At 38.6% G+C, this 12,476-nt stretch overlaps 1 pseudogene; it reads right to left on the bottom strand.

The window, feature by feature from the left end:
• Nucleotides 1–4,262: 4,262 nt before the first annotated feature.
• LOC116524921 lies at nt 4,263–4,686 on the bottom strand (annotated as a pseudogene).
• Between the last annotated feature and the right edge of the window lie 7,790 nt (nt 4,687–12,476).

Consider the following 12,476-nt stretch of genomic DNA (forward strand, 5'->3'; position numbering starts at 1 on the left):
TCAAGGAAAACAGTATGTTTTGCTTGTTTGCAGGAAAGAAATGAATGTTCAAGACAGGGAGGGGGCTGTGGTTTAAAATCTCTGACTTGCAAAGGAAAGCATTTGGTATATGTTAACCAAAGAATCACCTTTGACCCTGCAGATTTCAGAGCTGGTCCTATCAGGGCTTGCAGAGGATCCACACACAGTGTGGAGGGGAGGGCACTGTGTTTGGGGATGAACTGAAAGAATTTGCTATCATTGTCTGGGAACAATAGCTGACACGGAACAAACAGGTATCATGCCAAGAATTTGCCAAATATATATATATATATTTTTTTTATTTAGTAAGATTAAGTAAATTGCCTAAGGTTGCATGGCTAGAAAGTTGCAAAGTAGGGCAAAACATCCTGTCTTGACTGCTTGCTGGATGATCTTAACCTTTATGTGCCTCTTCTTCCAAATGAGAGCATCTGGAATGGAGCATCATAAAGATTCTCTCTGTGCTCTGCAAACTTGCCTTTCCAATTCTCCCTAATGGTAGAGGAAAGTGAGCAAGAACTTGACCTACATGGATGCAATCCACACCCTTCACCTGGAAGTGGGGAGTAATGCCCACCATGCTTATTGCAAAGCAGAAAACGTCTTTGAAGTCTTGCCCTTGAGGCTAAAAATTGATGGGATCGTATTCTACTCCATAATATTGTTGTCTTTAGGGTAAAAGAGCTTAAAATGACTCTCAACTGGGGAAAAACAAAAATCAACAGAAGATTTCCTAGCTGGCTACTGACTTCGTGGGGAGCTGCTGTTGATAAAAACAATAGCCGACAATGCACACTTCCTTAATAACAGGTATCATGCCAGGAGCTTGCCAAGTATTTTTTTATTTAGTCAGATTAAATAAATTGCCAAAGTTCGTGTGGCTGGGAAGTTGCAAAGTAGGACTTAAAATCAAGATTGTGTGACTCCACAGCCCAGGCATGTAAACTGGACACTTTATAGCACCAAGTTTGCCATGACAGGGAAGGAGGCAAAAGCAAAGAGCAGTGACATCCATCAGGTTAGCAACCAGGCCATTTTCATTCTCTATCTTAGAGTCATAACATTTTTAAAATCCTTTTGCCATGTGTGGTAGTGGGTGCCTGTAGTCACGGGCTGCTTGGGATGCTGAGAAGGGAGGATCGGTTGAGTCCAAGAGTTCAAGGTTGCAGTGAGCTATGATTGTGCCACTGCACTCCAGCCTGGCTGACAGAGCAAGATCTTATCTACAGGTACACACACACACACACACACACACACACACACGTATATTAAAATCCAGACTTACTTGAATGTGTACATTCAGGATTTCTTTTCCAAGTTATTGTTTTATGAGCTTCATCTGTGATTTGTAAGAGGGGAGGCTCAGAAAATCACTAAAGAGGTGCCGTACTATAGCATTCTCACGAAGATCTTGGGAAATATTTCCATGACAGCCCCATCCTGCTAGGAGGTCAGGTCACCTCCCTCACTGAGGCCTGGTCATTCTCTTCTGTCTCAGGGAAATGCTCAGCTTCAGTGTCCTCAGTGGAGAGAGCTGGCCACTGCTAAGAGCCTCACTTTCCCCATGAATGCTATCATTTTCATTGTACCATCTCCCTTCCCACTGTCAACTTTCTTTACCTCTTTCTCAGGCTTGTCTTGGGCAGTGGATAGTTCAGTTTGCCTTGCAGTGGTTGTCTGAGAGTGGCCAGCCTTGTAAAAAATCTGCTAGATACTTTTCCATGTTAAATATCTGTGAACCACATTTCTTAGTTTTTATTCGTTTTTGCTGTCCAGCATCCTGCTCTTCCGACGTATAACTGGTTCATGGAGCAGGGTGGTTTTGTGGAGCTACAGATGTGAAGAACTTTCTTTTCTCCCTTATGAGGAACCCCAGTAGCAGGTGTCTTACTGACATCTCATAAAGTCCCCCTGGCATTCTGGCTCTTGTGGATGTCAGAAGCTCCAGTCCTGGTCCAAGCCCGCTTGAGTCAACACTTTTCCCCTCTCACAGCAAGCCAGACCTGTGGTTGGTGGGACTGCAGTGGGCAGATGTGATTCTCTCTTTTCTCTTCCCCTTGCTCAAGCATCAGAGCTTAGGGGAGGAGAGCCAAGGTCTGCTTCTGGGATGCCTCTTTCTACTCTCCTTTGTGGACCTGTTATCCCCGATGCTTCTTTTCTCAAATCTAGCACCTTTCCCCACCATAGCTTAAACACATGTATATCAGTGTAGTTAAGAGGGCTTTCAAAGTTATTTCCTGTTTCATTACGTATTTGTCTAAAATGATGATGAGTCAAGCTATGCTATTTTTAGCAAAAGTTGCCTTTTTTTTCTTCTTTTGGCCTCCCCAACACACTGAAAAAAATTGAGTAGAAAACACTTCCAGGCAAAATATCATTAGTGAATGATGTGATAGCTAGTGAAGGACTCATATTTTGCAGGGGCTTTGATAAGAGCTCTCTCACTTAAGCTTCAATGACTATAGAATTGAACCTATCTTCACAAATATACTTGAATTTTTTCAAGTTGACACTGTACTTGATTAAAAAATAATGTCAGGTAATATTAAAAATTCTTCAACATTATTTTACCCTGCAGAAATGTTATCCAAAACCATTATTAATAAAACAATCAAGGATGTATCAAATGGTCAAATTATTAACACCTGTTTTATGCAAATGTATGGTCAATAAATAATGATAGCTTCTAAAAGTTTTACTGAGCATGTACTTGAGTCAGGTCCCAAGCTAAGTACATAATACTTCATTTAATACTTATAACAAGCCTATCCCCATTTTATAGATAAGAAAACTGAAGCTAGAGAGACTAAATATTCTCAGTTTTTGTACCAGCTGTCCAAGGGGGTTGTTTTAGTCCATTCAGGCTGCTGTAACAAAAATACCATAAGGTAGGTAGCTTGCAAACAATAGAAATTTATTTCCCACGGTTCTGGAGGCTAGGAAGGCCAAGATCAGGGCAGATTCAATGTCTGCCCAGGGCCCATTTTCTGGCTTACAGATGACACCTTCCTGCTGTGTCCTGGAGTATCTTATAAATACTGGAAAACAAAAATAAAAACAATAAAGCAATGCCCCACAATAATGGGGTATGTCAAAGGAGCCCCCAATGGCCAAAGCTGGTCAATCTGAGCAAAAAAAATAATGTTGTTTTCTAACCCAAACTATAAAATAAAAATCTATGAATCCATTCTGATACAAATGAGTGAATAAGTAAATAAATGGAAGGATTGAAAAATCTCCCATGCAGAGCTCTAAATAATTTATGTAGCTGTTCCCTTCTCAAGAAGGTGAAACGTAACTCCCCACTCCTGGAGTGTGGGCTATGCATAGTGACTGCTTTCCAATGAGTACAGTAGGCAAAGTGGTGGTGAAATGAGTGACTTTGTAGTGGAGAAACCTGAAAAACACCACCTCAGCTAGGTGATCAAAGTCAACATGAATAGTGGTAAATCATTGTGTTAGTCTGTTCTCTCATTGCTATAAAGAAATACCTGAGACTGGGTAATTTATAAAGAAAATAGATTTGATTCACTCATGGTTCTGTAGGCTGTACAGGAAGCATAGTGGCTTCCTCCTCCGGGGAAGTCTCAGGAAACTCACAATCGTGGCAGAAGGTGAAGGGGAAGGCACATCTTACATGGCCAGAGGAGGAGGAAGAAGGAGAGGGGGAAGGTGATACACACTTTTAAAAAGATCTCTTGAGAACAAACTCTATCATGGGAACAGCACAGGAGGATGGTGCCAGATCATTCATGAGAAACCACCCCCGCTTTCCAGTCGCCTCCCACCAGGTCCCTCCCCCAACATTGGGGATTTCAATTTTATTTTAAGTATAAAAATACAAACTTTAATTATCCTGACTTGTTTCTGGGGAAGAAGAGTTCCACTTTTCACACTTCATGAGCCAGCAGTGGGCTTGAGTTATAATGTGTAAATTCCTTTCAGTTATAGCTGCAGAAGAAGCCATCAAATTCTTGAGGGTTTGACATCTCTTGGAAAGTAGCACACTAGAAGATAGACCAATGAGCTGGATTGCTTAGATTGATAACATTTACAATAGGAGTCCAGTTGACATGCTATTAATGTTGAAATAACCATGCTTGTACTGGTCAGTGAGTTCAGTATGCTGGTCAGAATACCCGTTCCAGAACTTTAGGTGACATGTTTTAATTGAGTTTTCATTGTAGAGTCATGGCCTTGGCTCCATCAACTGCAGTTATCGTCTTTGGTCTGACTACGTATCAATCCTTACCAGCTGTAGCAGCCACTGTTTGGTAAAACTTTGCCATGAAGTCTGGCTCACAGAACTCCAGCTGCCTGACAAATTCATTGCACTCCTGCTAAGCCCAGCCTTGAAACCACTGATCCCAAAGACATAGCTGGCACTCAAAGATACAAGGTGGTGGGTTTGCCCTAGACACACTAAGCTGCACCAGACTATTCAGCAGTGGCTGTAATTTTCCTGGCACTGCCTTAGCTACCACATCCCCCAGGAAACGTTCACCCTGGGGACCTGACTAATTGGCAAACCAGTGAAGAATACACTTCATCTCCTGGGAAGTGATGTAAGACACTGGAGAAGGGGAAGGGCTAGTATTGTCTGGTACTGAGGGTAAGCAAGAAGGGAAGGATAGTGGCATCAAAGGAAGATGACTCCAGTGGCATCTTCCCCTTTTTTCTCGGAGAGCACCTGGAGATTGTCACAAGAGTCCTTAGACTCCAGCTTCTGCTGCAGCTTCCAGGGATTACAATTTGATATGGGATTTGGGTGGGGACATGGATCTAAACCATATCAGTCATGTTAATAGTATGTACACTTAATGTGATGTGATGAAAAGGTCACTTTGACTCTGATTTTCCTCCCCCAAACCCAAAGAAGCCTTAGTCTAACAATCAGGGGAAAAATTATATAAATCCCAGTTGAGGGACATTCTTTGAAATGCCTGACTAGTACCCTTCAAAACTGTCAAGGCCCCACACACACACACACACACGGAAAGTCTTAGAAGTCGTCAGAACCCAGAGGAGCCTAAGGAGACATGAAATCCTGGAACAGAAGAAGGTAAAAACAGAAGAAATATGAACAAAGTAAGGACTTCAGTTTAAAATAATGTGTCAATATTGATTTGATTCATTAATTCTAAAAAATGTACCATACTATATAAAATAATAATAATAGGGAGCACTGACTGTGGGGGATATGGCAACTCTCTGTATTATCATCACTATTTTTCTATAAGCCTAAAACTATTCCAAAAGCTAAATTTTATTTTAAAAAATTGCACACCGCTTCAGGGACTTATGGCACCAGGGCAGAAGGTCTAACATATGTGTAATTAGAGTCTCAGAAACAGAAGAAAGAACTAGACAGAAAAAAATTGAAGAAATAATGGCTGAAATTTTCAAAAATTTGTTGAGATATAAATTTACAGATTTAAGAATCTCAGCGCATTCTAATTAGTATGAATATGAAGAAACCCACATCTATGCATAGCATAGTAAAACTGCTGAAAATGTACATATGTATTGGCAGGTGGCAATTTATAACTTTAATGTTTACATAGAAAATAAGAAAATACTAAAAATGATAAAAAGCAAGAAAACAAAAAGGAGGAAATAATCTAAGCACAAAAATTAATAAAATTGAGAAGAAATATATAATAAATATTGAAGAGACTATATAAGAAAACCTCTGGCAAGATTGATGAAGAAAAGAGAATACACAAATATGAAACGTTATAAATATAAAAGAAGAATAGCCACAGATGTAACAGATAGTACCACAAATAACTTTATGCAAAGAAAATTGAGTGCTTAAATGCAACGGACAATTTCCTATTAAAGTGTTATTTATTATCATTGAATTAGGAAGAATACAAAACTTTAATAGTTTATTGCATTTGAAGAAAGAGGATCAGTAGTTTAAAATATATTTATCTGTAAAACACCCATCTTTTTTTTCCCATTTATTTTATTGCATTTTAGGTTTTGGGGTACATGTGAAGAACATGCAAGATTGTTGCATAGGTACACATGTGGCAGTGTGATTTGCTGCCTTCCTCCCCATCACCTACATCTGCCATCTCTCCCCTTGCTATCTCTTCCCAGCTCCCCACTCCCCACCGTCCCTCCCCTATTTCCCTCCAACTGACCCCAGTGTGTAGTGCTCCCCTCCCTGTGTCCATGTGTTCTCATTGTTCAACACCCGACTATGAGTGAGAACATGTGGCAAAACACCCATCTTACACAATTTTGGCAATGAGTTCTAACAGTCTGTCAAGTAACGAATAATTTCAGACTTCCACAAACTCTTCTAGAAGCTAATAGATTAAGGAACACTCATCAATTCATTTTATGAAGCTACTAAGCTCTTGATGCAAAATAGACATGCCATCATGAGGAATGTAAGTTACACACCATTCACATTCATTAATATAGATGCAAAAACAAAAATATTTGCAAACCACATGCCCATATATATATATATTATATATATATATATATATAAAATGTATATAATCATTATTAAATTGATTATATCTCAGGAATACAAAGATGGTTCACATAAAGAACAAAAAAGTCATATGGTCATTAGCACATGCAGAAATCATTTGAAAACATTTAACGCTCATTTGTATTTTTTTAAAATTGGGAAAGAAGAAACAGAATTTTCTTAACCTGGTAAAGGGATAAAAAACATACAAAATTAAACAGCAAACATTATATTTAAAAGGAAAATATTAGAAGCAATTGATTTAAACTCCGGAAAAGGCAAGGGACCCAATAGCACAGCTTCCATTCAGCATTGTACTGAAGACTCTAGCCAACCCTTTAAGACAGGCAAACAAAAAGGTACAAGGCTTGGAAAGGATTAAATAAAATTATAATTATTTGCAGAGTAAATTATTATAGATTAAGACAACATAAGAGACTCTTCAAGCAAATTATTATATTAACAAGTTTTGCAAGGTTTTTGGGTATAAAGATTAAAATTTTAAAATCATTCACTTCCTGTGCACCAGTCACAGATATTAGAAAATTAAATTTTAAATGTTTGTGATAACTTAAGGGACATACGGATAAGAATAAATCTAACCAAATATGAGCATAGCATTTGTGGAGAAATGTTTATTCCTTTATTGACAAAAGTTAGAGATAAATCTAAATAAATGGAGATATATACCATGTACGTAGATAAGAAGACTTAATATTATAATATTGTAAATTCTCTATAAATTAATTCACAAATTTAATGTACTTCCAATTAAAAGCTTTATAGTATTTTGTGGAGCTTGACAAATTGATTCTAAAAATTTATAGGGAAAAGCAATTAGCATGAGTTTAAAGCAGAGTAAGGTGGAAGGATTTGTTCTGGTAGGTATCCAGTCTTCTTATTTGGCCACAGCAATTAAAATTGTATTTTCTGGCAGGAATAAAGAAATAGTGAAAAAAAATTGAGAACCCAGAAAGAGACCAATGCTTATATGAAACCTTACTATCTTACTATGTAACAGAGCTGACAGTGCAGATCAGCAGGTAATAATAGGGTAACAATTTAACAAATGGAGTTAGGACAATTGATAATGCAGTGAAAAGAATCTGAACTCTATCTTTCATCACATACAAAAATTAAATTTTAAGGGGATTAAAAACCTAATATAAAAAAGAAAAAATTGAAAGTGTTATAAGAAAATGTAGAATATTTTTATGAACTCAGGATAAAGGAGGGCTTCCTTTTCTTTTAACTTGATCCAAAATGTGATAGTATAAAGGAGGGTTTCCTAAACAAGGAAAACAAAGCATCATCTATGAAAGAACTGATTGATTCAACTACATTAAAATTTAAAACTCTTATTCATCAAAAACTGTAAAAAACTAAAGACAATACATGTATACCCATAAAAGGATTAGTATACAGAATATATAAAGAACATCTTTACTACATTTGTCAATATAATCTAATATGAAAAAAATTGTGATGCATAGGAAGAGGCAATTTACAGGGGAGGCAATTAAATTGGCAATAAATACATGAAAAGATGCTTAACTTTATTAGATATCAGAAAAATACAAAACAAGACCACAAGGAGAGACCATTTTACCCTAACAGCTTGGCAATAATTTAAAAGTCTAACAATATAAAGTGCCAAGTATTGTCTATTTGCCCCTCCAGATCCACTCTCTACCCTTCTGTCCAGAAAATGGAAAATGAGAGAACCATGAGTTTAGGATTTATTTCCCTGGTTCCCTCCCTGCTCTGCCTAGGGCTGATGATGGCTGTGATGCTCTACTGAAAACCACAGCTCTTGTTAAACATACTCTCCCACAGGTACATCTCCCTTAAGTTCGAGTAACACTCCCATGCCTACCAATTCAGTCCTGGGAGTGTCAGTGACTCCCAATGTGGATGCTTTACCAATTCTTGTTGGTTCCTTTACCTGAGTTCACAACTCTGAAAAAATCCCTTCATTAAACTGTCTTTAATTATCCTATTTGAGTGTGTCATCTTTCCTGCCAAGAGTGCTTGATATACTAAGTACTGGCAAGAAGGTGAAACAGTAAGAACCCATATACCGCCAGGAGAGTGTGAATTAGTGCAAGCACCTTAGAGAACAATTATTTAGAAACTTGGAGATGTGCATACTTCATGAACCAGCTATTCCATTATATAAGCTGAGAAAAACTATCTCTGCATGTTAGGAAACATATGAATTATCTTCACAGTAATGTTATAATAGCAAAAAGTTAGAGATAACCTAAACATCTATCAAGAGGAAAAGGATAAACACTAGAATGACCACATAATGTAATGCTATTCCATAGTGAATATTAGTGATCCAGGAGTTATATTAATATATATTGACATGGATGAATCTCACAGATAAATTTTTATTTTTTATTTTTAAGTTCTGTCGGACTTGACCCACAAACATATTTTTAAGGTGACAAAAGCAAATAGCAACGAAAATGCAAAGAATGATACTATAAGGCTTTAACACATGAAAAACAATAGTAGTTACTGCCCAGAAACATCACATATATAACACATATCTGAAGAAATGTTTGGGAATGATAAATATGAAATCTAGAATAGTGGTGACTTCTAGGAGGGAACAAGGTGAAGTGATTCCAGGATACATAAAAAGAGGATTTAGCTGCGTTGGCAATATTTAATTTCATAAGGTAGAAGATGTATGAGTATACATGGTGTTACTTTTAAACCTTCTTGTAGGTTTTGGATATTGCATACCCATTTCAAATTTTAAATAATAATAAAACTCAAAGTTTATTAATGAGAAAATAGATTGTTCACATGAGACTGCAATGTGGTTAGTAAGGATAAAATGAGGGAAATGCATTTACAGCAAGTTCTAAAACCATGCATATAATATGCTAGCATTTGTATATGGTCGTGTATGTACAAATTATCTCTAAAAAGATATGCATGAAACTGGTAATACCAAATCCTTTGGGCAAGGGGGCTCAGTGGATGGGGCAGCATTTTTAGATATGTTTTTATGTCTTTTGAATTTTGTATCATAGGCATCCATTATCTATTATTAAAAAATAAAAAGGGCTAGGTATGGTGGCTCACACCTGCAATCCTAGCACTTTGGGAGGCCGAGGTGGGCAGATTGCCTGAGGTCAGGAGGTCGAGACCAGCCTGGGCAACAGGGTGAAACTCTGTCTCTATTAAAATACAAAAAATTAGCTGAGCATGGCAGTGTGCACCTGAATAGCTACTTGGGAGGCTGAGGCAGGAGAATGGCTTGAACCCGGGAGGCAGAGGTTGCAGTGAGCTGAGATCACACCACTGCACTCCAGCCTGGGCGACAGCGCAAGACTCTGTCTCCAAAATAAATAAATGAATAAACGAATGTTTGAAAATGGCCTGTTGTCCTCTATTGACTTGCTGAGAAATATCATCCAGCCACTCTACACCAGCTGACCAGCACTGGTGTTTAAAACAGAAGGGAGTATGGTGTCCAGCAGTCATCAGAGAGATGCATGGCCCTCAAAACTGAAAACATGTATTATCTGGCTCTTTAGAAAAAGGCTTGCCAAGCCCTGATTTAGAAGGATGTGGATGTGAGAGATGAAGATAAGAAATATATTTTAAAAAATGGCCAGGCTTTCAGTTTGAGTTACGAACTGAAATGGTTGGAAGATGCTCACTGAGCTAGAGCATACAGGAGGCAGATCATTGTGGTGGGAGGCGTGAGGAGGCAAGGAGGTAGTTTTAGAAGATTCTGAGTGTTTTGAGTTTGAGATGCCATGGGATGCCCAATTAATGATGTCATTAGGCATTTTGGTATGTGGATCAGGAATCGTTGAGAAGGATCGGAGCTGGAGATTCAGAACTGGGCGTCATTGGCATAGAGGTGGGGCCTGAAGGAGATCATTGAGGCAGTGAGAAGAGATGATCCCAGGAAGTCACAGCTCTTTAGATGGAGTGAGGGGAAGAATTGAAAAAGAGACGAAGGAGAGGTGATCAGGGAATTAGAAAGAAAACCAAGAGAGTGTGGGGTCACAGAACCTGGGGCAGAGTCTCTCTAGAAGAGAAACAGGTCCACAGATTGAACACTGCCAAGAGGGCTGATGAGTGAATATGGCTGGCGATGTTGATAAAAATATTTCCAGTGAGATAGTGTGATTCTCGTGAGATTTTGGTGATCAGAGAATGAGAGAATGAATATTTCAGGCTGAGGGGACTGAATCAGCATAAAAAGGGAGCCAGCAGAGAATAAAACATGTCTAGGGAATGGAGAAGAGAGAGTTGGAGAAATTCCAATTCCAGGAGGAATTCCAGTTTCAGGTGGTTGAACTATATTCTGTAGGCATTAGGGGACCCTGGCAGATGTTGAGAACAGGAGTGTAATTAAGAGGAGATAAACATTTCTTTTCAAGAAGACTGCGTGCATGGCTCCTGTCTGGGAATACTGAGATTTTGCCAGGTTTCTTTGAAGATTAGTGTTTCAAGAACTAGGACCCAGTCCCTCTATTAGTCCTGTTAAGATTGAGCAGGGGAAGAATTCATTTCATGTGATTACACGGAACCAAGCCATTTCCTGATACACCTACACTTGAGACTTGGGGAAATGGGATGTGGAGGATATGGGTACTAGTAATTCTGATGAGGATTTAATTAAGAACTCAATTTCCCCAGACTTCCAGGACTTGACTGTCTGATGTTTCTTTAATGGGAACTGTTGATATGTTCTAATTATGGCAGGTTATTTATGGGATCAGGTCTCATCTCTCTGCTCAATTATGTTTTGTTTGGGAGATTTGCATTCTTTTATGACTCTAGTTCTTAAGTGAGTCTATGGTCTTCCCCAGATGCATTTAGTCTGGGGACCTCCCATTTGCGGCTTTTCCTCTTCCAGAAATCCCACCACCCTTTTCCTTTCTCTTCTATTCAACTGATAAACTCTGAAGCCACAGGGGAGGTGACTCCTTTTTCCCATATTCACAGTGCTATCTGTGGCTACACTCTTGTTTGGCCCTGGATTTGCCCTGAAGACTCAGCTTAAAGGCTTCCCTTAAATTTTTGAGACAGAATTCTTTAAAATTGTCTGAGTATTAGATGTCCTTGAAATTCTGAGAGAAGTACAAATTCCAAGTGCTCAGAGTCAAGACACATATTTAACATCCTGAATCAGAAACTATGTATAGAAGTTTCTTCAGGGAGGGAGAGCTTCTGGTCCACGACTTTGGAGATATTCTTATAAATTACACATGGGTCCTAGAAAATGTGTGCTCCCATGGACACAAATTGGGGATCAAGAGACACTGGGACTACTTGAATGTGGAGGGAGGAGGATGGGTGGAGGGAGAGGATCAGAAAAATAGCCATTGGGTACTAGGCTTAGTACCTAGGTGACAAAATAATCTGTACAAAAACCCCCATGACACAACTTTACCTATACAACAAACATGCACATCTACTCCTGAACCTAAAATAAAAGCTTAAAAAAAAAAGAAAATGTGTGTTCCTTCTAGACCTGGAGTATCTTGAAAGCAAGGATCATTCTATTTGTGTCTATGTGTGTATGTTGGGAAAAGAAAATAGCAGAGAAGGAACTGTATTTTAGAAACTGCTTGGGAAAGCTTCTTAGAGGAGGGAATTGAGTCCATGAGAACATTAACCAGATGAAGACCTCAAAATGAGCTAAAAATTTTTCATAAGTAACCAACAAGAATTTTGAGTTGGCAGAGAACAGAGAAGGGGACAAAGAGAAGAGAGTAAAGAGAGAAGAGAAAGATGGAAACCCAGCATCATGGCAAGAGGCTATGATACAGTTTGGTTGTGTCCCCACCCAAATCTCATCTTGAATTATAGCTCCCATAATTCCCACTTGTTGTGGGAGAGACCCAGTGAGAGATAATTGAATCATGGGGCGTTTTCTCCCATACTATTCACTCATGAGTACACTACTCGTGGACACTGTGGG

This window comes from Sapajus apella, unplaced genomic scaffold (genome assembly GCF_009761245.1).
Source record: "Sapajus apella isolate SASKATOON/1434 unplaced genomic scaffold, GSC_monkey_1.0 scaffold46, whole genome shotgun sequence".
Lineage (NCBI taxonomy): Eukaryota > Metazoa > Chordata > Mammalia > Primates > Cebidae > Sapajus > Sapajus apella.